This window comes from Heterodontus francisci, chromosome 34 (assembly GCF_036365525.1).
Source record: "Heterodontus francisci isolate sHetFra1 chromosome 34, sHetFra1.hap1, whole genome shotgun sequence".
NCBI classification, from domain to species: domain Eukaryota; kingdom Metazoa; phylum Chordata; class Chondrichthyes; order Heterodontiformes; family Heterodontidae; genus Heterodontus; species Heterodontus francisci.
The window spans coordinates 41,448,325-41,471,109 of NC_090404.1; the positions used below are offsets into that span (position 1 = coordinate 41,448,325).

General features: G+C 43.9%; 1 non-coding gene across 1 annotated transcript; it reads left to right on the forward strand.

The window, feature by feature from the left end:
* Positions 1-6,827: 6,827 nt before the first annotated feature.
* On the forward strand, positions 6,828-6,922 carry trnai-uau (transfer RNA isoleucine (anticodon UAU)). Its single transcript has 2 exons — positions 6,828-6,865; positions 6,887-6,922. It is a non-coding gene; the product is annotated as a tRNA-Ile (tRNA).
* The last annotated feature ends 15,863 nt before the right edge of the window (positions 6,923-22,785 follow it).

A 22,785-nucleotide genomic window follows, 5' to 3' on the forward strand; every position in this document is an offset into this window, starting at 1 on the left:
GAGGTCCAGATGGAGCAAAATTTGTAAGGAGCATCCAGGAGGGTTTTCTAGAGCAGTATGTAAATAGTCCAACTCGGGAAGGGGCCATACTGGACCTGGTGTTGGGGAATGAGCCCGGCCAGGTTGTTGAAGTTTCAGTAGGGGACTACTTTGGGAATAGTGATCACAATTCCGTAAGCTTTAAAATACTCATGGACAAAGACGAGAGTGGTCCTAAAGGAAGAGTGCTAAATTGGGGGAAGGCCAACTATACCAAAATTCGGCAGGAGCTGGGAAATGTAGATTGGGAGCAGCTGTTTGAAGGTAAATCCACATGTGATATGTGGGAGGCTTTTAAAGAGAGGTTGATTAGCGTGCAGGAGAGACATGTTCCTGTGAAAATGAGGGATAGAAATGGCAAGATTAGGGAACCATGGATGACAGGTGAAATTGTGAGACTAGCTAAGAGGAAAAAGGAAGCATACATAAGGTCGAGGCGGCTGATGAAAGACGAAGCTTTGAAAGAATATCGGGAATGTAGGACCAATCTGAAACGAGGAATTAAGAGGGCTAAAAGGGGTCATGAAATATCTTTAGCAAACAGGGTTAAGGAAAATCCCAAAGCCTTTTATTCATATATAAGGAGAAAGAGGGTAACTAGAGAAAGGATTGGCCCACTAAAGGACAAAGGAGGAATGTTATGCTTGGACTCAGAGAAAATGGGTGAGATTCTAAACGAGTACTTTGCATCGGTATTCACCGAGGAGAGGGACATGACGGATGTTGAGGTTAGGAACAGATGTTTGATTACTCTAGGTCAAGTCGGCATAAGGAGGGAGGAAGTGTTGGGTATTCTAAAGGGCATTAAGGTGGACAAGTCCCCAGGTCCGGATGGGATCTATCCCAGGTTACTGAGGGAAGCGAGAGAGGAAATAGCTGGGGCCTTAACAGATATCTTTGCAGCATCCTTAAACACGGGTGAGGTCCCGGAGGACTGGAGAATTGCTAATGTTGTCCCCTTGGTTAAGAAGGGTAGCAGGGATAATCCAGGTAATTATAGACCGGTGAGCCTGACGTCAGTGGTAGGGAAGCTGCTGGAAAAGATACTGAGGGATAGGATCTATCCCCATTTGGAAGAAAATGGGCTCATCAGTGACAGGCAACATGGTTTTGTGCAGGGAAGGTCATGTCTTACCAACTTAATAGAATTCTTTGAGGAAGTGACAAAGTTGATTGATGAGGGAAGGGCTGTCGATGTCATATACATGGACTTCAGTAAGGCGTTTGATAAGGTTCCCCATGGCAGGCTGATGGAGAAAGTGAAGGCGCTTGGGGTCCAAGGTGTACTAGCTAGATGGATAAAGAACTGGCTGGGCAACAGGAGACAGAGAGTAGCAGTAGAAGGGAGTTTCTCAAAATGGAGACGTGTGACCAGTGGTGTTCCACAGGGATCCGTGCTGGGACCACTGTTGTTTGTGATATACATTAATGATTTGGAGGAAAGTATAGGTGGACTGATTAGCAAATTTGCAGACGACACTAAGATTGGTGGAGTAGCAGATAGTGAAGGGGACTGTCAGAGAATACAGCAGAATATAGATAGATTGGAGAGTTGGGCAGAGAAATGGCAGATGGAGTTCAATCAGGGCAAATGCGAGGTGATGCATTTTGGAAGATCCAATTCAAGAGTGAACTATACAGTAAATGGAAAAGTCCTGGGGAAAATTGATGTCCAGAGAGATTTGGGTGTTCAGGTCCACTGTTCCCTGAAGGTGGCAACGCAGGTAAATAGAGTGGTCAAGAAGGCATACGGCATGCTTTCCTTCATCGGACGGGGCATTGAGTACAAGAGTTGGCAGGTCATTTTACAGTTGTATAGGACTTTGGTTCGGCCACATTTGGAATACTGCGGACAGTTCTGGTCGCCACATTATCAAAAGGATGTGGATGCTTTGGAGAAGGTGCAGAGGAGGTTCACCAGGATGTTGCCTGGGATGGAGGGCGCTAGCTATGAAGAGAGGTTGAGCAGATTAGGATTATTTTCATTAGAAAGACGGAGGTTGAGGGGGGACCTGATTGAGGTGTACAAAATCATGAGAGGTATAGACAGGGTGGATAGCAAGAGGCTTTTTCCCAGAGTGGGGGTTTCAATTACTAGAGGACACGAGTTCAAAGTGAAAGGGGAAAAGTTTAGGGGGGATATGCGTGGAAAGTTCTTTACGCAGAGGGTGGTGGGCACCTGGAACGCATTGCCAGCGGAGGTGGCAGATGCAGGCACGATGGAGTCTTTTAAGATGTATCTAGACAGATACATGAATGGGCAGGAAGAAAAGAGATACAGAACCTTCGAAAATAGGCGACATGTTTAGAGAGAGGATCTGGATCGGCGCAGGCTTGGAGGGCCGAAGGGCCTGTTCCTGTGCTGCAATTATCTTTGTTCTTTGTTCTTTGTTCTTTGAACAGGAGCCACGTGTGGTGAGAACACTGCAAAACTTCATAGTTATTTCCAGCAGAGAAGGAGACAACTCGGTCCATGCCATCTCTGCACAGAGCAACGCAGTCAGGCTCGATGCCCGTAGCCCTGCAAGTCTGCTTTTCTCAGAATTCCTCCTGAAGGCATTGATAATTTCTGCTTCCACCACTCTTGTGGGCAGCGAGTTCCAGGTCATTATCACTTGAGATATAAAAACAGTGCTTCCTCATACTCCCCCACATCCTTTTTTTCCACAGAACTGGCAAATTGTGGTCACTACTCCTTGTGCAGTCTGTTAATGGGAACAATTTTTCCTTGTCTAACTTATCCAAGCCTGTCATAATCTGGTACACTGCTATTAAATCTCCCCTCAATCTCTTTTGTTCTAAGGAGAACAACCCCAGCTCTGCCAACCTAAAATAAAAGCAAAATACTGCGGATGCTAACCTAACCTTGTAACTAAAATGCTCCATCCCTGGAACCCTTCTGCTAAATCTCCTCTGAACTCTCTCAAGGACCCTCATATCAAAGAACATAGAACATAGAACAGTACAGCACAGTACAGGCCCTTCGGCCCACGATGTTGTGCCGACTCTTTAACCTACCCTAAGATCAAACTACCTCCATACCCTTCATTCTACCATCATCCATGTACCTATCCAAGAGTTGCTTAAATGTCCCTAATGTATCTGCTTCTACTACCACCGCTGGCAGTGCATTCCACGCACCCACCACTCTCCGTGTAAAGAACCTACCTCTGACATCTCCTCTAAACCTTCCTCCTGTCACCTTAAAATTATGCCCCCTGGTGATAGCCCTTTCTGCCCTGGGAAAAAGTCTCTGGCTATCCACTCTATCTATGCCTCTCATCATCTTATACACCTCTATCAAGTCACCTCTCATCCTTCTTCGCTCCAATGAGAAAAGCCCCAGCTCCCTCAACCTTTCTGCATAAGACATGCCCTCCAGTCCAGGCAGCATCCTGGTAAATCTCCTCTGCAAACTCTCTAAAGCTTCCACATCCTTCTTATAATGAGGCGACCAGAACTGAACACAATATTCCAAGTGTGGTCTAACCAGGGCTTTATAGAGTTGCAGCATAACCTCGCTGCTCTTAAACTCAATCCCCCTGTTAATGAAAGCCAACACACCATATGCCTTCTTAACAAACCTATCAACTTGGGTGGCACCTTTGAGGGATCTATGGACATGGACCCCAAGATCCCTCTGTTCCTCCACACTGCCAAGAATCCTGTCTTTAAGCCTGTATTCTGCATTCAAATTCGACCTTCCAAAATGAATCACTTCACACTTTTCCAGGTTGAACTCCATCTGCCACTTCTCAGCCCAGCTCTGCATCCTGTCAATGTCCCGTTGCAACCTACAACAGCCCTCCACACTATCCACAACTCCAGCAACCTTTGTGTCATCGGCAAAATTACTAACCCAACCTTCCACTTCCTCATCCAAGTCATTTATAAAAATCACAAAGAGCAGAAGTCTCAGAACAGATCCCTGCGGAACACCACTGGTCACCGAGCTCCAGGCTGAATACTTTCCACCTACTACCACACTCTGTCTTCTATGGGCCAGCCAATTCTGTATCCAGACAGCCAAATTTCCCTGTATCCCATGCCTCCTTACTTTCTGAATGAGCCTACCATGGGGAACCTTATCAAACGCCGTGCTAAAATCTATATACACCACATCCACTGCTCTTCCTTCATCAATGTGTTTTGTCACATCCTCAAAGAATTCAATAAGGCTTGTGAGGCATGACCTGCCCCTCACAAAGTCATGCTTATTATCTCTAATCAAACTATGCTTTTACAAATAATCATAAATCCTGTCTCTCAGAATCCTCTCCAATAATTTGCCCACCACCAACGTAAGACTGACTGGTCTGTAATTCCCAGGGTTATCCCTATTCCCTTTCTTGAACAAGGGAATAACATTTGCCACCCTCCAATCATCTTGTACCACTCCAGTGGACAGTGAGGACGCAAAGATCGTCAAAGTTCTCCCTGTGTCTGCGTGGGTTTCCTCCGGGTGCTCCGGTTTCCTCCCACATGCCAAAGACTTGCAGGTTGATAGGTTAATTGGCCATTATAAGTTGCCCCTAGTATAGGTAGGTGATAGGGAAATATAGGGACAGGTGGGGATGTGGTAGGAATATGGGATTAGTGTAGGATTAGTATAAATGGGTGGTTGATGGTCGGCACAGACTCGATGGGCCGAAGGGCCTGTTTCAGTGCTGTATCTCTGAACTAAACTGAATCATCGCCAAAGCCGCGGCAAATTCTTCCCTCGCTTCCCGTAATAACCTTGGGAATATCCCTTATGGCCCCGGGGACTTATCTATCATCATGTCTTTCAAAATTTCCAGCACATCCTCCTGCTTAACATCAACCTGTTCGAGCATATCAGCCTGTTCCACGCTGTCCTCACAAACGACAAGGTCCCTCTCACTCGTGAATACTGAAGCAAAGGATTCATTAAGGACCTCCCCTACCTTTATTGTTCCTGAAATGTGGTGACAAGAACAGGACAGATTTGTGGCTAACCAGAGCTTTATAAAGGTTCACCATAATTGTGCTGAGTACTTCTTTTTATTAAGCCTAAGATTCCTTATGCTTTACTAACTATTCTCTCAGTATATCTTGCCACCTTCAAAGATCTATGCACCAGCACTCCCAGGTCACTCTGTTCCAGCACACTCTTTAGAACTATGCTATGACGTCTACATTGCCTCTTCTTAATTCTTCTGTCAAAATGCATCACTTCACACTTGTGAGGATAAAATTCTATCTGCCACCATTCTGTCCATGCTACGATCCTATCTATGGCCTGTTGTAGCAGTTGGCAGGAAAAAAGTCAGAAGTGCAAGGGGAGAGCCAACTGCGTAACAGCCCCGACAACCAATTTTATCTGCAGCACATGTGGAAGAGTCTGTCACTCTCGAATTGGCCTTTTTCGCCACTCCAGGCGCTGTTCCACAAACCACTGACCACCTCCAGGCGCTTACCCATTGTCTCCCGAGACAAGGAGGCCAAAGAAGAAGATTGTTAATACTCCACACGTTAAGTCACAAAGCCTTAAGGCTTGTCTTTTTTACGTTGCTTGTCTCCTTCCCACTATTTTTCACTGTGGCCCTGTTTGATTCAGGCCCTTGATTTCTCTGCCTATCACTTTTCTTATTCCCCTTAATGTCTTTTGTTCTTGTCCTTGATTCCCCCTTCCTCTGACTCCTTGCAAAGTTTCCAATCCCCCTGCCATTTTAGTTCAATCCCCCCCCAACCACTCGAGCAAACACTCCCCCTGGGATATACCTTTGTGTTAGGTAAGTCGTCATCTCGTGGAGCATTTTCCCCCTCTTTCCCATTGCCTCCAGTTTAGCTCGGGCTCCTTGATCCCATACTAGGTCTAATGTTATTTTTATGTCAATTTCAGTCACTGTCACCTCTTGAAAACAGCTCTATTTTCCATGTTTGGTCAAGGTTGTAATGAAGTCTGGAATTGCGTGCCCCTGGTGGAACCCAAACTGAGCATCGGTCAACGATGTGTTACTGAGTAATTGTTTATTGATAGCACTGTCAACGATACCTTCCACAACTTTGCTGATGATTGTGAGTAGACTGATGGGGTCGTTAATGGGCGGATTGGACTTTTCCCGATTTTTGAAGACAGGACATAGCTGGGCAAATTGCGCATTGTCAGGAAGATGTGCGTTTTGCAATTATACTGAAACAGCGTCTCTCAGGCCACAGCTGGTTCTAGAGCACAGGTCTTCAGTATGACAGTTGGAATTGTGTCAGGGCCCATCGTGTTTTCCATATTCAGTGCTTTCACCCGTCTCTTGACAGCACGTGGATTTAATGGAATTCTCTCGAGGCTGGCATCAATGATGATAAGGACCAATCTTCTCTTCAACCCAGGACCGAATCCGCTTCCACCACACTCTCCGTATTGGACAAAGCTTTGGCCCCAGCACTGATCCTTGAGGCACTCCACGAGTTGCAGTCTGATATCTTGAAAATGCTCCATTTATCCCTACTCGTTGCTTTCTGTCTGTTTACCTCTAAGTCCTCCTTGCATGTTAATATATTACTTCAATTCCATGAGCCTTTATCTAATGTATTAATCTTACTGAATGCCTTTTGGAAATCCTGCCCTTTCAGTTACATCCTCAGAATTCTGGAATAAATCTGTCAATCAAGATTTCCATTCGGTAAAAACATGTTGACTTTGTTTGATCAGACAATGATTTTCCAAGTGCTTGTTCACACTTCCTTCATGATAGATTCGGACATTTTCCAGACGACTGATGTTCAGCTAACTTGCCTACAATTCGCCATACTATAAGGGTAGCAATGTGGCTCCAGTGGCGCAATCGGTAAGCGCGTGGTACTTATACAGCAGTACAATTAATGAGCTATGCCGAGGTTGTGAGTTCGAGCCTCACCTGGAACGTAGACTTTTAGAAACGGGGTGCAATGAGAAACAGCTGTCCAGTGCAGAGAGCAGTCATTCATTCGTCTGAACTGGCCAGAAGAAGGGGAACAATAGAACTGTGATGTGACATCAAAGGAACAGGAGCCACGTGTGGTGAGAACACTGCAAAACTTCATAGTTATTTCCAGCAGAGAAGGAGACAACTCGGTCCATGCCATCTCTGCACAGAGCAACGCAGTCAGGCTCGATGCCCGTAGCCCTGCAAGTCTGCTTTTCTCAGAATTCCTCCTGAAGGCATTGATAATTTCTGCTTCCACCACTCTTGTGGGCAGCGAGTTCCAGGTCATTATCACTTGAGATATAAAAACAGTGCTTCCTCATACTCCCCCACATCCTTTTTTTCCACAGAACTGGCAAATTGTGGTCACTACTCCTTGTGCAGTCTGTTAATGGGAACAATTTTTCCTTGTCTAACTTATCCAAGCCTGTCATAATCTGGTACACTGCTATTAAATCTCCCCTCAATCTCTTTTGTTCTAAGGAGAACAACCCCAGCTCTGCCAACCTAAAATAAAAGCAAAATACTGCGGATGCTAACCTAACCTTGTAACTAAAATGCTCCATCCCTGGAACCCTTCTGCTAAATCTCCTCTGAACTCTCTCAAGGACCCTCATATCAAAGAACATAGAACAGTACAGCACAGTACAGGCCCTTCGGCCCACGATGTTGTGCCGACTCTTTAACCTACCCTAAGATCAAACTACCTCCATACCCTTCATTCTACCATCATCCATGTACCTATCCAAGAGTTGCTTAAATGTCCCTAATGTATCTGCTTCTACTACCACCGCTGGCAGTGCATTCCACGCACCCACCACTCTCTGTGTAAAGAACCTACCTCTGACATCTCCTCTAAACCTTCCTCCTGTCACCTTAAAATTATGCCCCCTGGTGATAGCCCTTTCTGCCCTGGGAAAAAGTCTCTGGCTATCCACTCTATCTATGCCTCTCATCATCTTATACACCTCTATCAAGTCACCTCTCATCCTTCTTCGCTCCAATGAGAAAAGCCCCAGCTCCCTCAACCTTTCTGCATAAGACATGCCCTCCAGTCCAGGCAGCATCCTGGTAAATCTCCTCTGCAAACTCTCGAAAGCTTCCACATCCTTCTTATAATGAGGCGACCAGAAATGAACACAATATTCCAAGCGTGGTCTAACCAGGGCTTTATAGAGTTGCAGCATAACCTCGCTGCTCTTAAACTCAATCCCCCTGTTAATGAAAGCCAACACACCATATGCCTTCTTAACAAACCTATCAACTTGGGTGGCACCTTTGAGGGATCTATGGACATGGACCCCAAGATCCCTCTGTTCCTCCACACTGCCAAGAATCCTGTCTTTAAGCCTGTATTCTGCATTCAAATTCGACCTTCCAAAATGAATCACTTCACACTTTTCCAGGTTGAACTCCATCTGCCACTTCTCAGCCCAGCTCTGCATCCTGTCAATGTCCCGTTGCAACCTACAACAGCCCTCCACACTATCCACAACTCCAGCAACCTTTGTGTCATCGGCAAAATTACTAACCCAACCTTCCACTTCCTCATCCAAGTCATTTATAAAAATCACAAAGAGCAGAAGTCTCAGAACAGATCCCTGCGGAACACCACTGGTCACCGAGCTCCAGGCTGAATACTTTCCACCTACTACCACACTCTGTCTTCTATGGGCCAGCCAATTCTGTATCCAGACAGCCAAATTTCCCTGTATCCCATGCCTCCTTACTTTCTGAATGAGCCTACCATGGGGAACCTTATCAAACGCCATGATAAAATCTATATACACCACATCCACTGCTCTTCCTTCATCAATGTGTTTTGTCACATCCTCAAGGAATTCAATAAGGCTTGTGAGGCATGACCTGCCCCTCACAAAGTCATGCTTATTATCTCTAATCAAACTATGCTTTTACAAATAATCATAAATCCTGTCTCTCAGAATCCTCTCCAATAATTTGCCCACCACCAACGTAAGACTGACTGGTCTGTAATTCCCAGGGTTATCCCTATTCCCTTTCTTGAACAAGGGAATAACATTTGCCACCCTCCAATCATCTTGTACCACTCCAGTGGACAGTGAGGACGCAAAGATCGTCAAAGTTCTCCCTGTGTCTGCGTGGGTTTCCTCCGGGTGCTCCGGTTTCCTCCCACATGCCAAAGACTTGCAGGTTGATAGGTTAATTGGCCATTATAAGTTGCCCCTAGTATAGGTAGGTGATAGGGAAATATAGGGACAGGTGGGGATGTGGTAGGAATATGGGATTAGTGTAGGATTAGTATAAATGGGTGGTTGATGGTCGGCACAGACTCGATGGGCCGAAGGGCCTGTTTCAGTGCTGTATCTCTGAACTAAACTGAATCATCGCCAAAGCCGCGGCAAATTCTTCCCTCGCTTCCCGTAATAACCTTGGGTATATCCCTTATGGCCCTGGGGACTTATCTATCATCATGTCTTTCAAAATTTCCTGCACATCCCCTTGCTTAACATCAACCTGTTCGAGCATATCAGCCTGTTCCACGCTGTCCTCACAAACGACAAGGTCCCTCTCACTCGTGAATACTGAAGCAAAGGATTCATTAAGGACCTCCCCTACCTTTATTGTTCCTGAAATGTGGTGACAAGAACAGGACAGATTTGTGGCTAACCAGAGCTTTATAAAGGTTCACCATAATTGTGCTGAGTACTTCTTTTTATTAAGCCTAAGATTCCTTATGCTTTACTAACTATTCTCTCAGTATATCTTGCCACCTTCAAAGATCTATGCACCAGCACTCCCAGGTCACTCTGTTCCAGCACACTCTTTAGAACTATGCTATGACGTCTACATTGCCTCTTCTTAATTCTTCTGTCAAAATGCATCACTTCACACTTGTGAGGACAAAATTCTATCTGCCACCATTCTGTCCATTCTACGATCCTATCTATGGCCTGTTGTAGCAGTTGGCAGGAAAAAAGTCAGAAGTGCAAGGGGAGAGCCAACTGCGTAACAGCCCCGACAACCAATTTTATCTGCAGCACATGTGGAAGAGTCTGTCACTCTCGAATTGGCCTTTTTCGCCACTCCAGGCGCTGTTCCACAAACCACTGACCACCTCCAGGCGCTTACCCATTGTCTCCCGAGACAAGGAGGCCAAAGAAGAAGATTGTTAATACTCCACACGTTAAGTCACAAAGCCTTAAGGCTTGTCTTTTTTACGTTGCTTGTCTCCTTCCCACTATTTTTCACTGTGGCCCTGTTTGATTCAGGCCCTTGATTTCTCTGCCTATCACTTTTCTTATTCCCCTTAATGTCTTTTGTTCTTGTCCTTGATTCCCCCTTCCTCTGACTCCTTGCAAAGTTTCCAATCCCTCTGCCATTTTAGTTCAATCCCCCCCAACCACTCGAGCAAACACTCCCCCTGGGATATACCTTTGTGTTAGGTAAGACGTCATCTCGTGGAGCATTTTCCCCCTCTTTCCCATTGCCTCCAGTTTAGCTCGGGCTCCTTGATCCCATACTAGGTCTAATGTTATTTTTATGTCAGTTTCAGTCACTGTCACCTCTTGAAAACAGCTCTATTTTCCATGTTTGGTCAAGGTTGTAATGAAGTCTGGAATTGTGTGCCCCTGGTGGAACCCAAACTGAGCATCGGTCAACGATGTGTTACTGAGTAATTGTTTATTGATAGCACTGTCAACGATACCTTCCACAACTTTGCTGATGATTGTGAGTAGACTGATGGGGTCGTTAATGGGCGGATTGGACTTTTCCCGATTTTTGTAGACAGGACATAGCTGGGCAAATTGCGCATTGTCAGGAAGATGTGCGTTTTGCAATTATACTGAAACAGCGTCTCTCAGGCCACAGCTGGTTCTAGAGCACAGGTCTTCAGTATGACAGTTGGAATTGTGTCAGGGCCCATCGTGTTTTCTATATTCAGTGCTTTCACCCGTCTCTTGACAGCACGTGGATTTAATGGAATTCTCTCGAGGCTGGCATCAATGATGATAAGGACCAATCTTCACAAACGACAAAGTCACTCTCACCAGTGAAAACTGAAGCATAGAACATAGAACATAAACATAGAAAAATACAGCACAGAACAGGCCCTTCGGCCCACGATGTTGTGCCGATCCTTTGTCCTCTGTCAAGGACAATTTAATCTATACCCCATCATTCTCCTTTATCCATATACCTATCTAAAAGCCGTTTGAAAGTCCCTAAAGTTTCTGACTCAACAACTTCCCCAGGCAAGGCATTCCATGCCCCGACCACTCTCTGGGTAAAGAACCTTCCCCTGACATCCCCCTTATATCTCCCACCCTTCACCTTAAATTTATGACCCCTTGTAACGCTTTGCTCCACCCGGGGAAAAAGTTTCTGACTGTCTACCCTATCTATTCCCCTGATCATCTTATAAACCTCTATCATGTCACCCCTCATCCTTCTCCTTTCTAATGAGAAGAGGCCTAGAATGTTCAGCCTTTCCTCGTAAGACTTATTCTCCATTCCAGGCAACATCCTGGTAAATCTCCTCTGCACCCTCTCCAAGGCTTCCACATCCTTCCTAAAATGAGGCGACCAGAACTGCACACAGTACTCCAAATGAGGCCTTACCAAGGTCCTGTACAGCTGCATCATCACCTCACGGCTCTTAAATTCAATCCCTCTGCTAATGAACGCTAACACCCCATATGCCTTCTTCACAGCCCTATCCACTTGAGTTGCAACTTTCAACGATCTATGCACATAGACCCCAAGGTCTCTCTGCTCCTCCACATGCCCAAGAACCCTACCGTTAACCCAGTATTTTGCATTCGTGTTTGTCCTTCCAAAATGGACGACCTCACACTTTTCAGGGTTAAACTCCATCTGCCACTTTTCAGCCCAGCACTGCAACCTATCCAAGTCCCTTTGCAGACGACAATAGCCCTCCTCGGTATCCACAACTCCACCAACCTTTGTATCATCTGCAAATTTACTGACCCACCCTTCGACTTCCTCATCCAAGTCGTTAATAAAAATCACAAACAGGAGAGGACCCAGAACTGATCCCTGTGGCACGCCACTGGTAACTGGGCTCCAGGCTGAGTATTTACCATCTAAGACCACTCTCTGCCTTCTATCAGTTAGCCAATTCTTAATCCAACTGGCCACATTCCCCACTATCCCATGCCTCCTGACTTTCTCCATAAGTCTACCATGGGGGACCTTATCAAATGCCTTACTAAAATCCATGTACACCACATCCACTGGTTTACCCTCATCCACTTGCTTGGTCACCTGCTCAAAGAATTCAATCAGGCTTGTGAGGCAAGACCTACCCCTCACAAAACCGTGCTGACTGTCCCGAATCAAGCAGTGTCTTTCCAGATGCTCAGAAATCCTATCCCTCAGCACCTTTTCCATCAACTTGCCTACCACCGAAGTAAGACTAACTGGCCTGTAATTCCCAGGGTTGTTCCTATTCCCTTTCTTGAACAGGGGCACAACATTTGCCACCCTCCAATCACCTGGTACCACCCCCGTCAACAGAGAAGATGAAAAGATCATTGCCAGCGGCTCTGCAATTTCATCCCTTGCTTCCCATAACATCCTTGGATATACCCCGTCAGGCCCGGGAGACTTGTCTATCTTCAAGTTATTCAAAAACCCCAACACATCTTCCCTCCTAACGAGCACTTCCTCGAGCTTACCAGTCTGTTTCACACCGTCCTCTTCAGTAATACACCCCTTCTCATTCGTAAATACCGAAGAGAAGTACTCATTCAAAACCTCACTTATCTCAATAATGAATCAAAGGATTCATTAAGGACCTCCCCTACCTATATCGTTCCTGAAATGTGGTGACAAGAACAGGACAGAGTTGTGGCTAACCAGAGCTTTATAAAGGTTCACCATAATTGTACCGAGTACTTCTTTTTATTAAGCCTAAGATTCCTTATGCTTTACTAACTATTCTCTCAGTATATCTTGCCACCTTCAAAGATCTATGCACCAGCACTCCCAGGTCACTCTGTTCCAGCACACTCTTTAGAACTCTGCTATTACGTCTACATTGCCTCTTCTTAATTATTCTGTCAATATGCATCACTTCGCACCTGTGAGGATAAAATTCTATCTGCCACCATTCTGTCCATTCTACTATCCTATCGATGGCCTGTTGTGGGCTGTTCATATGATGCTCAAATGTTTGCTGCAGCTCCAAGGTTTGTGTCATCATCAAATTTTGTAATTCTGCTATCTATTCCTGGATTCACATCATTTACATGAAGAACAAAAATCAGCACTGAGTCTTGGGGAACATCACTGTCTATCATCATCCAGTCTGAAAAACTTCCATTTTCTTTGACTTGTTGTTTTCAGTACTTAAGCCAATATTTTATCCAACTGGACACTGACCGTCCTATTCCATGAGGCACAATGTTATTAACAAGCCTTTAATGTGGTACCTTATCAAATATTTTATTAATATCCATATAAACAACATTCAGCACACTCCCTTCATCAAAATTCTCCTTTACTTCATAAAAAATTCAATTAAATTAGTCATGCATGATCTGTCTTTTACAAATCCATGCTGGTTATTTTAATTACCTGGAACCTCTCCACGTGTAAATTGATATTTTCCCTGACTATTGTTTCGAAAAACCAACTGGCATGTAATTGCTCGGACTGACCTTACACATTTCGTGAATAAGGGTGTCACATTTGCCACTCCCCTATTCTCTGGCACCTTCTTTCCTGATTCAAACATCCAGAACTTTGGAAAGACCTTGACCCATCTTGGACTGAGTCTGAGGAGAGGTTTCTTCAACAGAGGCTGATTTTGACCTTGAGCTACATTTGAAATTTCCACTTCATCAGACATGTCTCTCTAACTCTGCCTTGAATCTGAACTCAAACATTTTCTTGCACAAGTTTGAGGCATGATTTTTGTTTGAGTAACAATTGGTGCTCAACTCGTAACAAAACTATCTGATTTATCAGACACATTTGATTCTTCCCAACTTCTTTCTTTTTTTTTGTGAACCTCTGAAGGGAAAAAATGACCTTTATGTCCAACGTAACTTTTCCACTACAAAACATCTTGACTAAATATGTACGAGGACCACATCTTCCAATACTCTTCCTGGTCACCACTTCAACCAATTGTGATGATGAATCTTCACTCTCACCTTCTGGTTCAACTTCAGAATTCTTTCTCCCACGCTACCCCTATCATGACTCTCCTTCTGTCTTGATTGTTTTTCTTCTACTGACAGTGCTAAATGTGGCTTCAGCAATGAAAACCTCATTCTGGCCTGTCTATTGAGAAACAGGTCCCTCATAATTTTATACACTTCCATTACATCTCCCCTTAACTTTCTCTGTTCCAAGGAATACAAACCCAGCCTTATCCGATCATTCCTCTGCTCATCTGCATGTAAATTGCGTTCAGGATGAGTTTCCGAGGTTTTCTCCCTGAAACTAATGACTCCGATCATTGTCATTGGAATCCTTTTAGACGTGGATCCGATGCTATTTGTCCCCCAGGAAGTGGCCATTCTCATTCTGTGACAGAGACGTTTTTTGTTTTGTACAAAAGCTGCACTGGAACTTCCCACTTTCAAAGTATTATCATTTATTGTACATTAGGCTGCATCTACAAACTTGTCTCTCACATGTCCGGTGATTCAGAGGACACTTGTAATTCAGGAATTGTGATATTCACAACAGCGTGCTGGAGAAAGATACAGTTTGAGTGCGGGTGACAGTGGTGGAGGAATGGAGAGCTGGGATTCGCCCGTGAAAGCAGCCACAAAGTTTAAAGCAATCACAGTGAACATGGAGCTCTAACCCATGACCATGAAATTAAGAATCTCATGCTCTATTGACTGAGGTAACTGGGCAACCCACGGTAGCGTTGCCATATCTCTCATAAAGTGAGATAACTGTTGGTTTCCTCCTGGTGCCTCAGCTTTTTTTGTGTTCCAAGATGTAAAAGGAAATTGATCAACAAAAGCCCAAGGATGCAATACATTCCACTCAATCATCAATAACATCATTCCCATCTTCCACTTTTTAGCTGCACCGCCTTCCAAAGATTGCAATCCATTTTACTGAGGAATTGTTCTGGGATTTATTGTTTACCTACGTTGTGTCCTCATTTTGATATGAGATTCTCTTCAATATCCACCACAGATTGAATTGCAAACCGAACAGACAAACACGAAAAACACAAATCCCATGGTGCTCACTTTCAGATACAGAACAGTCAGCTTTAAATAACATGAACATATTTTACATGGGAACGATTTCGAATGTTGTTACTATTGTTTGTGACTCATTCATTGTGCTCAGAATATGAGGAGGTTTGGCCCGGGCTGTAGTGTCCCGTGTCCCACGGATGTACAGTAACCCTCTGATTGATTTGTTGTTTTCTGTTGACAGTGGGTGATTGGAGAGTGTGGGTTTAGAATATTGCTGCTTGTCCCGGTCTCACTGACTGTGGCATTGGGAATGAGTGAATAATTGATGTAACTGTTTTCCTGTGCGACATGAAGCTTTGACCGGCTGTTATTAACCGAGGTAGCACGGAATGATCCTTTAATAATTGCTCACAAATTTGAACAGAAATCAGCTGCAATGTTCCACGTTGAGGGTGACTTTCTGCTCTGACAGGGGTTGAAAGGAAATTGAGTGAAAGACGCTGTGAACAGATTGAGTGTACAGAACTGTACAGAGAATAAGCAAATGTAACAATCTGTGATATTTTGCAATTTGATAACATGAATTGACGAATGTCTATCACTCAAGGTTTCCTGGTATTTCATGGAATACGTTTTGATAACGTTTCAACGTGGTTTTGAACTGGGGACTGTTCACAAATCCAAGAAAGATGATAACTCTAACTTTATGGAAACACTGCACTGCAATCAACCTGGGGAGCAAAACCAGAATGTTAAACTGTTATTTTAAATTAGCACGAGGTGATTTTTTTCGAAGTCATCTTTAAATGATCTATAAATGATTCGAAGCTCATGACATTCTGGCTATTTCAGCAGCCGTGTTGAAAACATCAAATGTTTTTGCTTTTGACGTCTTCAATCTTCTGGAAAATATAATTCAGGAATGTGAGATTCCAGATCCGTGGATAGACTGGAGAAGCTGGGGTTGTTCATCTTCGAGCAGAGAAGGAGAGAGGAGAATTGATCGAATGTTTAAATGAAGGGTTTAGATCCAAGAATTAAAGAGGAACTGTTTCTATTGGCTGAAGGATTGAAGATCCAGAGAGTACAGATTGAAAAATTTTGGCAGAAGAAGAGGTGACATCGAGATCTGCTGAAAGATCACTGACCTGAAACATTAACTCTGTTTCTCACTCCACAGGTGCTGGCGAACCTGCTGAGTATTTCCATCACTTTCTGCTTTTATTTCAGATTTTCAGCAACCACAGTCTTGTTACTTTTCTACTAAACTTCAACCCAAGTTGGGCGAGTTTATTTTTAACTTTGCTGTTGCTTTTATGACCGAACTCCATTTACCAGGTATAATGCTTTATTGCATGTAGTTGTAGCCGAGTGGTTAAGATGATAAACTTAACAATCTGTTGTGAAATCTGTGTGAGTGCTCGTGTCCTGCTGTCTACCTTTCTGATTATTTGAAAGTTTAACGAGGTCCCTGCAGAACCATCATCAATTACAGGTAATAAAATCCTGCACCTTTCAATCCCTCCAGAATTTTCTCATTTGCATTTCAAAACTTACGTTTGGAAATGGAACAAAAATCTGCCAAATTGGAGACACCCTTTCTTTCCAGCTGTCCGACTCTCTTTCGGCCTCCCTCACTCTCGGTGCACAAATCTGTGTGTTTCTATCTATGTTTGTCAATGTGGTTCAATTCCCCGAGGAGGTGACTGGATTTTTACCTTCATAAACTTGATTTATTTTAGTTGTATAGAGTTATTTTAACATGTTACAGAGGAAAATAGCAGGGTAAAAATAATACAAGACGAGATTGTCTCTTTCTGCATTTTCTTGAGCGGAGACTGTTCAGCGATTCAGTGCCCATGTGTTACAAAGCAGAGGATGATTGAAATGAGCAACATTTAAACAGATAGAGAACGAGAAATCATAGTCGAGTGGTTAAGGTAATAAACACATCGAGATAATGAATTAATAAACAAAAAAAGAAGAATTTCAAACAGGATATTAGGAATTGTTTCCACTGCTGACAGGTCTCACAGTGAACAGGAAAATAAATGTTCACTCACAACGTTTACCGGAACGGAGAGATTAAAACAAACAGGAAAACCTCGAGAATAGAGAAGGCTGGAAGGTGACCTGATAGAATTTGGGAAGCTTTGTCCCTATTTCATCAGGGATTAGAGGCGAATTTATTCACTCTGCTTCAGGTTTACATTTACTGAACCGGAATCAAACAAACAATAAGATTTTTACAGACCTGGAAATAAAGTTTCCACATTGAGATGTAATTCTTAAGATCATATTTTGGCATCTGCTGAATCAGTATTTTTGTCGAACTCTCTGTCTCTCTCTGTCATGAATTATAGAAGAAACCACATTTCAAAAGTACTTTATTGACTGTAAAGTGCTTTGTGAGATCCTGATGACGTGAAAGGCGCTGTGTCTTTGTGTCTTTTCTCGCTTTCTGTCTGTCAATCTCAATGAAGTAAAATATGGAATTGTGGAGTGAATCTGTTCCTTTCAGCATCTACTCCAGACTCTATTGATCTCTCTGTCATTCTCTTTCTCCTTTTCTCTCTTTGTTTCTCTCTCCTCAGTGACTGTCTGGAATAAAACTCCTTCCTCTGGGGCTGCTGGATGAACCCAGGTCTGGTAACAGTCCGATACTTGTCCTGATGCTTCGGTCTGGAATGCACAAGTGTACAAGTGTGGGTTGTAGTTTTTTTTTCTTATTAGTTCAGTGGTTCCGTTGCTATATGGGGAGGTTGCACATTTTCAAGACATCAAAATGTTTCATGGTGCAGCTTTATCTGAAAATACAACAGGGAATATTAGCAGAGTTAAATAATGCAAGAGGGGATGTTCTCTTTCAGAACTGCCTTGAGCAGAGATCATTGCATCATGAAGTGCCCTCACACTACACAGTGATAGATAATTGTAGTTTTAACTTAATTTAATACCGATTGCCTTTCGTGTTACTCAAAGACACTGCTTTCTAGCTGCATCAAATTCAATCCAATGTTTATCAAGTTGGAAATTAAGATTAAATATTTATGCATAATTCTGAAGATTCTGAAGTCCATAAAGTATAGATGGAGCAAAATTCTTACAGTGCATTCAGGAGAATTTTTAGCCAATGCTGAGCAAACCCAGCAAGAGAAGGGGCAGTTCTGGACGTAGTGTGAAGGAAAATACCTGTGCAGGTGGAAGGGGTATCAGTGGGAGAGCATTTTAGCGGCAGTGATCATAATTCAGCTGAATTTAGCGGAGTTAGAAAAGGATACAGATCGACCAAGAGTTAAAATTTTAAATGTGAGAAGGTCACTTTTACTCATCGGTGATTTGATTTGTTAAAAGAGGACTGGAAACAGCTATTTGCAGGTCAATCAGTGTCAGAGCAGTGGGAAGCATTCAAGGAGGAGCTAAGAGAGTTCAGAACAAATATTCTCCTACTAAAAAAAAGATGGGACCCCCAAATTTAGGCTCCTTCAGAGGTCAGAATCCCACCTGACCCGGAATGTAATCTGGTCTGCAGTGGAAAAAGCACCGAATTCTCATCACTGGAGCACCTGGGAATCTGCCAGACCTCACTGCAAGCTAGCTGCTCCACGCTGCTTTTGCTATTTCTTCACTTCAGCCCACTTCCACCACAGATTGGTTTCTCATTAAAACAATCCAATGTTTAGCAAGAACACAAAAGACTTGTTCCAGCAATGACAGCACAGAATGTGTTAACAAGAGCATAAAGCTGAAGATGTACAAGATTCAATTTCCAAGATGCACCAACCTAATCAATGCAGCTCCTGTGAAATGTGCAAAGCAACACACTGCCGTCATACATCAATAGAAACAACTGACACACATCAAATTCTGCCAGTTTCATGTGGGATCTCCTTCTTCTTCTATCACTGCTTTTCCTCCTGATCCTTCTGCTCCTCCAGCTCCCAGGTGAATTAGTTGCTTCATGTGAACATACCAGATTCAGGAAACCCAGCTTTACCTGGAAAGCAGGGAGTGGGAATGAAAGATGGAGGACATTGAGAAGCGATGGATTTTGCAGATAACAGGATAAACACGCACTGTGATCTCATCTTCCTGCTTCTTCCAGATACTGAATACTGGAATGTGCAAGAGTTGTTCCCATTAGCAATTATCCCCAGTCACACTCTCCTTCCAATCTTTTACCCGTTGCTTAGATTTCAAACTGTGCATAATTTCTCACTGGCGTTCAATGTGAAGAAAGCGGAGCTGCGGGATGCTAATGTTGTTCAGCAGATGTAACTCAGGAAGATGCCTAACAGGCCGATGATAACAGTGAATGTTTTGATGAGCTGAGCTGCAGTGAAGTGTTGGCACCATTTAAAATGTCATTCAGCAGGTCTGCTTCCAAAGCTGGTGATAGAAATGACAAGAAAACTTCTCACTGAATTTCCTTCGTGTCATCATGAAAAAGTCAAGGACACAAGTTAAGAAAGAGTATTTTGCTGCAATGTGTTGTAAGATGGTAGAATAACTTTGAAGGCAGCAGCAGTGGTGTTTGGAAACATACAATTACAGAAAGGTACAGCACAGAAGGAGGTCATTCAGTCCAGTGTGATTCTCTGACAGAGCAGTTGTGATTGGTTGATCAGGAATGATATTTGTGCAGTTTGAACAGCAAGCAGAAAAAGCTGCCCCATTGCCTGCCACCCATATTTTCTTTGCCCCACCCTCTCTTTCATCAGTACATCACTCTGTGTTGTAATTTATCACAGCCCTTCACATGTTCCCTTGAACTTTCCGAGCTCTGTCATCGACCTGTCACATCTCTGAATTCTTCAGTTCTGGTGCATAATCACTGATCTGAACCTTTAATTGTGTTTCCCACTCTCTCCACAAGTAAGGCCAGAGGTGCTGACCATTTATGCTTTTCAAAAACAATTTAAATGGAAATCATGTTTGCGAGTTGTCAGGGCAGCAAGAACTGACAATTTTTTGACCAGGAATCGAACACAGGTCGTTGCATTAAGTGTATTGAACTTCAACAATTCGACCACCAGTGAAGCTCGCCAATTGCTTTTCCCTTTTCTTCACTTCCAGTCGGCTGATTTTTGTAAAAGCAAAATACTGCAGCTGCTGGAAATCTGAAATAAAAACAAGAAATGCTGGAACCACTCAGCAGGTCTGGCAGCATCAGTGGAAAGAGAAGCAGAGTTAAAGTTTCGGGTCAGTGACCCTTCTTCGGAACTAGCAAATATTAGAAATGTCAAAGGTTATAATCAAGTGAGGCGGGGGTGGGGCAAGAGATAACAAAGGAGAAGGTGTAGATTGGACAAGGCCACAAAGCTGACCAAAAGGTCATGGAGCAAAGGCAAACAATATGTGAATGGTGTGTTGAAAGACAAAGCATTAGTACAAATAGGATGTTAACGGACTGAAGGTTGAACAGCAGCAAGTACAAACATGAAAAAAAAACTGTGGGTAAGCAAACTGAACAAACTAAGCTGAAATGAAATAAACATTAAAAAAAAGTTGTAAAAAAGAAAAAAGAACTAAAAATAAATGTAAAATCGGGGGCCACTAATGCTCTGAAATGATTGAACTCAATGTTCAGTCCAGCAGGCTGTGGTGTGCCGAATCAGTAAATGAGATGTTGTTCACTGGAACATTTCAGCAATCCCAGGACAGAGATGTGAACATGAGAGCAGGGGGGAGTGTTGAAATGGCAAGCAACTGGAAGCTCATGGTCCTGCTTGTGGACTGAGGGGAGGTGTTCAGCAAACCAGCCACCCAGTCAGCGTTTGGTCTCCCCAATGTAGACGAGACCACATTGCGAGCAGCGAATACTGTATACTACATTGAAAGATGGACAAGTAAATCACTGCTTCACCTGAAAGGAGTGTTTGGGGCCTGGCATAGTGAGGACAGAGGAGGTAAATGGACAGGCATTACACCTCCTGCGATTGCAGGGGATGGTCCCATGGGCCGGGGACGAGGTGGTAGGGGTAATGGAGGAGTGGATCAGGGTGTCACAGAGGGAACGATCCCTTCGGAATGCTGACAGGGGAAGGGAGGGGAAGATGTATTTGGTAGTGGCATCACGCTGGAAGTGGCGGAAATGGCGGAAGATGATCCTTTGGATATGGAGGCTTATGGGATGGAAAGTGAGGACAAGGGGAACCCTGTCACTATTCTGGGAGGGAGGGGAGGGGGTGAGGGGAGAGGTGCGGGAAATGGGCCAGACACGGTTGAGGGCCCTGACAACAACAGTGGGGGGTGGGGGGGGGGTGGAATCCTCGGTTGAGGAAAAAGGAGGTCATATCAGAAGCACCGTAATGGAAGGTAGCATCATCAGAGCAGATGCGACGGAGATGGAGAAACTGGGAGAATGGAATGGAGTCCTTACAGGAGGTAGGGTGTGAGGAAGTGTAGTAGAGGTAGCTGTGGGAGTTGGTGGGCTTATAATGGATATTAGTAGACAATCTATCCCCAGAGATAGAGACAGAGAAGTCGAGGAAGGGAAGGAAAGTTTCAGAGATGGACCATGTGAAGGTGAGAGAAGGGTGGAAATTGGAAGCAAAGTTAATAAAGTTTTCCAGTTCGGGGCGGGAGCAGGAAACAGCACCGATACAGTCATCAATGTACCAGAAAAAGAGTTGGGGGAGGGGGCCTGAGTAGGACTGGAACAAAGAATGCTCGACATCTCCCACAAAAAGACAGGCATAACTGGGACCCAAGGAGGTACCATAGCAACACCTTTTCCTTGAAGGAAGTGAGTGGAGTTGAAGGAGAAGTTGTTCAATGTGAGAACATCTCCCAGTTGATGTGAAAATTAACATGATCGAATCAGTGAATTTTACAGCACAGAAGGAAGCCTCTCGACCCGCCGAGCCTGTGCCGGCTCTTTGGAAGTTCAGTCAGTTTAATCCCAAACTCCAGCTTTTCCCCATCACCCTGGAAATCAGTCCTCTTCTCTTCTCGCTATTCTCTGTTTTATATCCCTCAGATAATTATGGAACCAGGCTGTCACTGGTCCTTTAATTCCATCACTTGAATTTTTCTAACAAGTTGATTATGTGGTATTTCACCAAATGACGTTTGAAAATCCATCTCCACAACAGCAACCACATTACCACTGCCCTCATCAAATGTCTCCGTTACTTCATCAAAGAACACAGTTCATGAGAAAAACACACACTGCCACGAAATCAAAACCCAGTTCCTCAATTCACATCCCTTGTCTCAAAAAATTCCCCAAAGAAATATTATCAGCATTCCGACTCTGTCCTTCCAAAGGCTAGTCCTGCTTTTGTCGTGTGTGTCTGCTGAGCGGTCACTCAGACCTAAATGTATGGACTGAGTTCAAGGCCCAAATGAACATTGGTGCGAATGGAGCATGTGCCACCGAGAATCAGCGGTGGTAGCCCAGAAAGGCTTTAAGATAAAAAGGCTTGAAAAAAAAAACTTGAAAGTGAATGTTACAGTCAGCTAAGCTGCAGTAAAATGAAATGGAAGGAAGTCAGTATTAATATTGGAAGGAATAATCTGAGAGAAGAGGTGGGTTTGAATTTTGGAGCCTGAAGCACAGGCATGTATACGTGCGATTATGTAAAAGGAGGCAATAGTTTTCATCCATCAAGAAGAAATACATTTTCATGGAGTAAAGATTG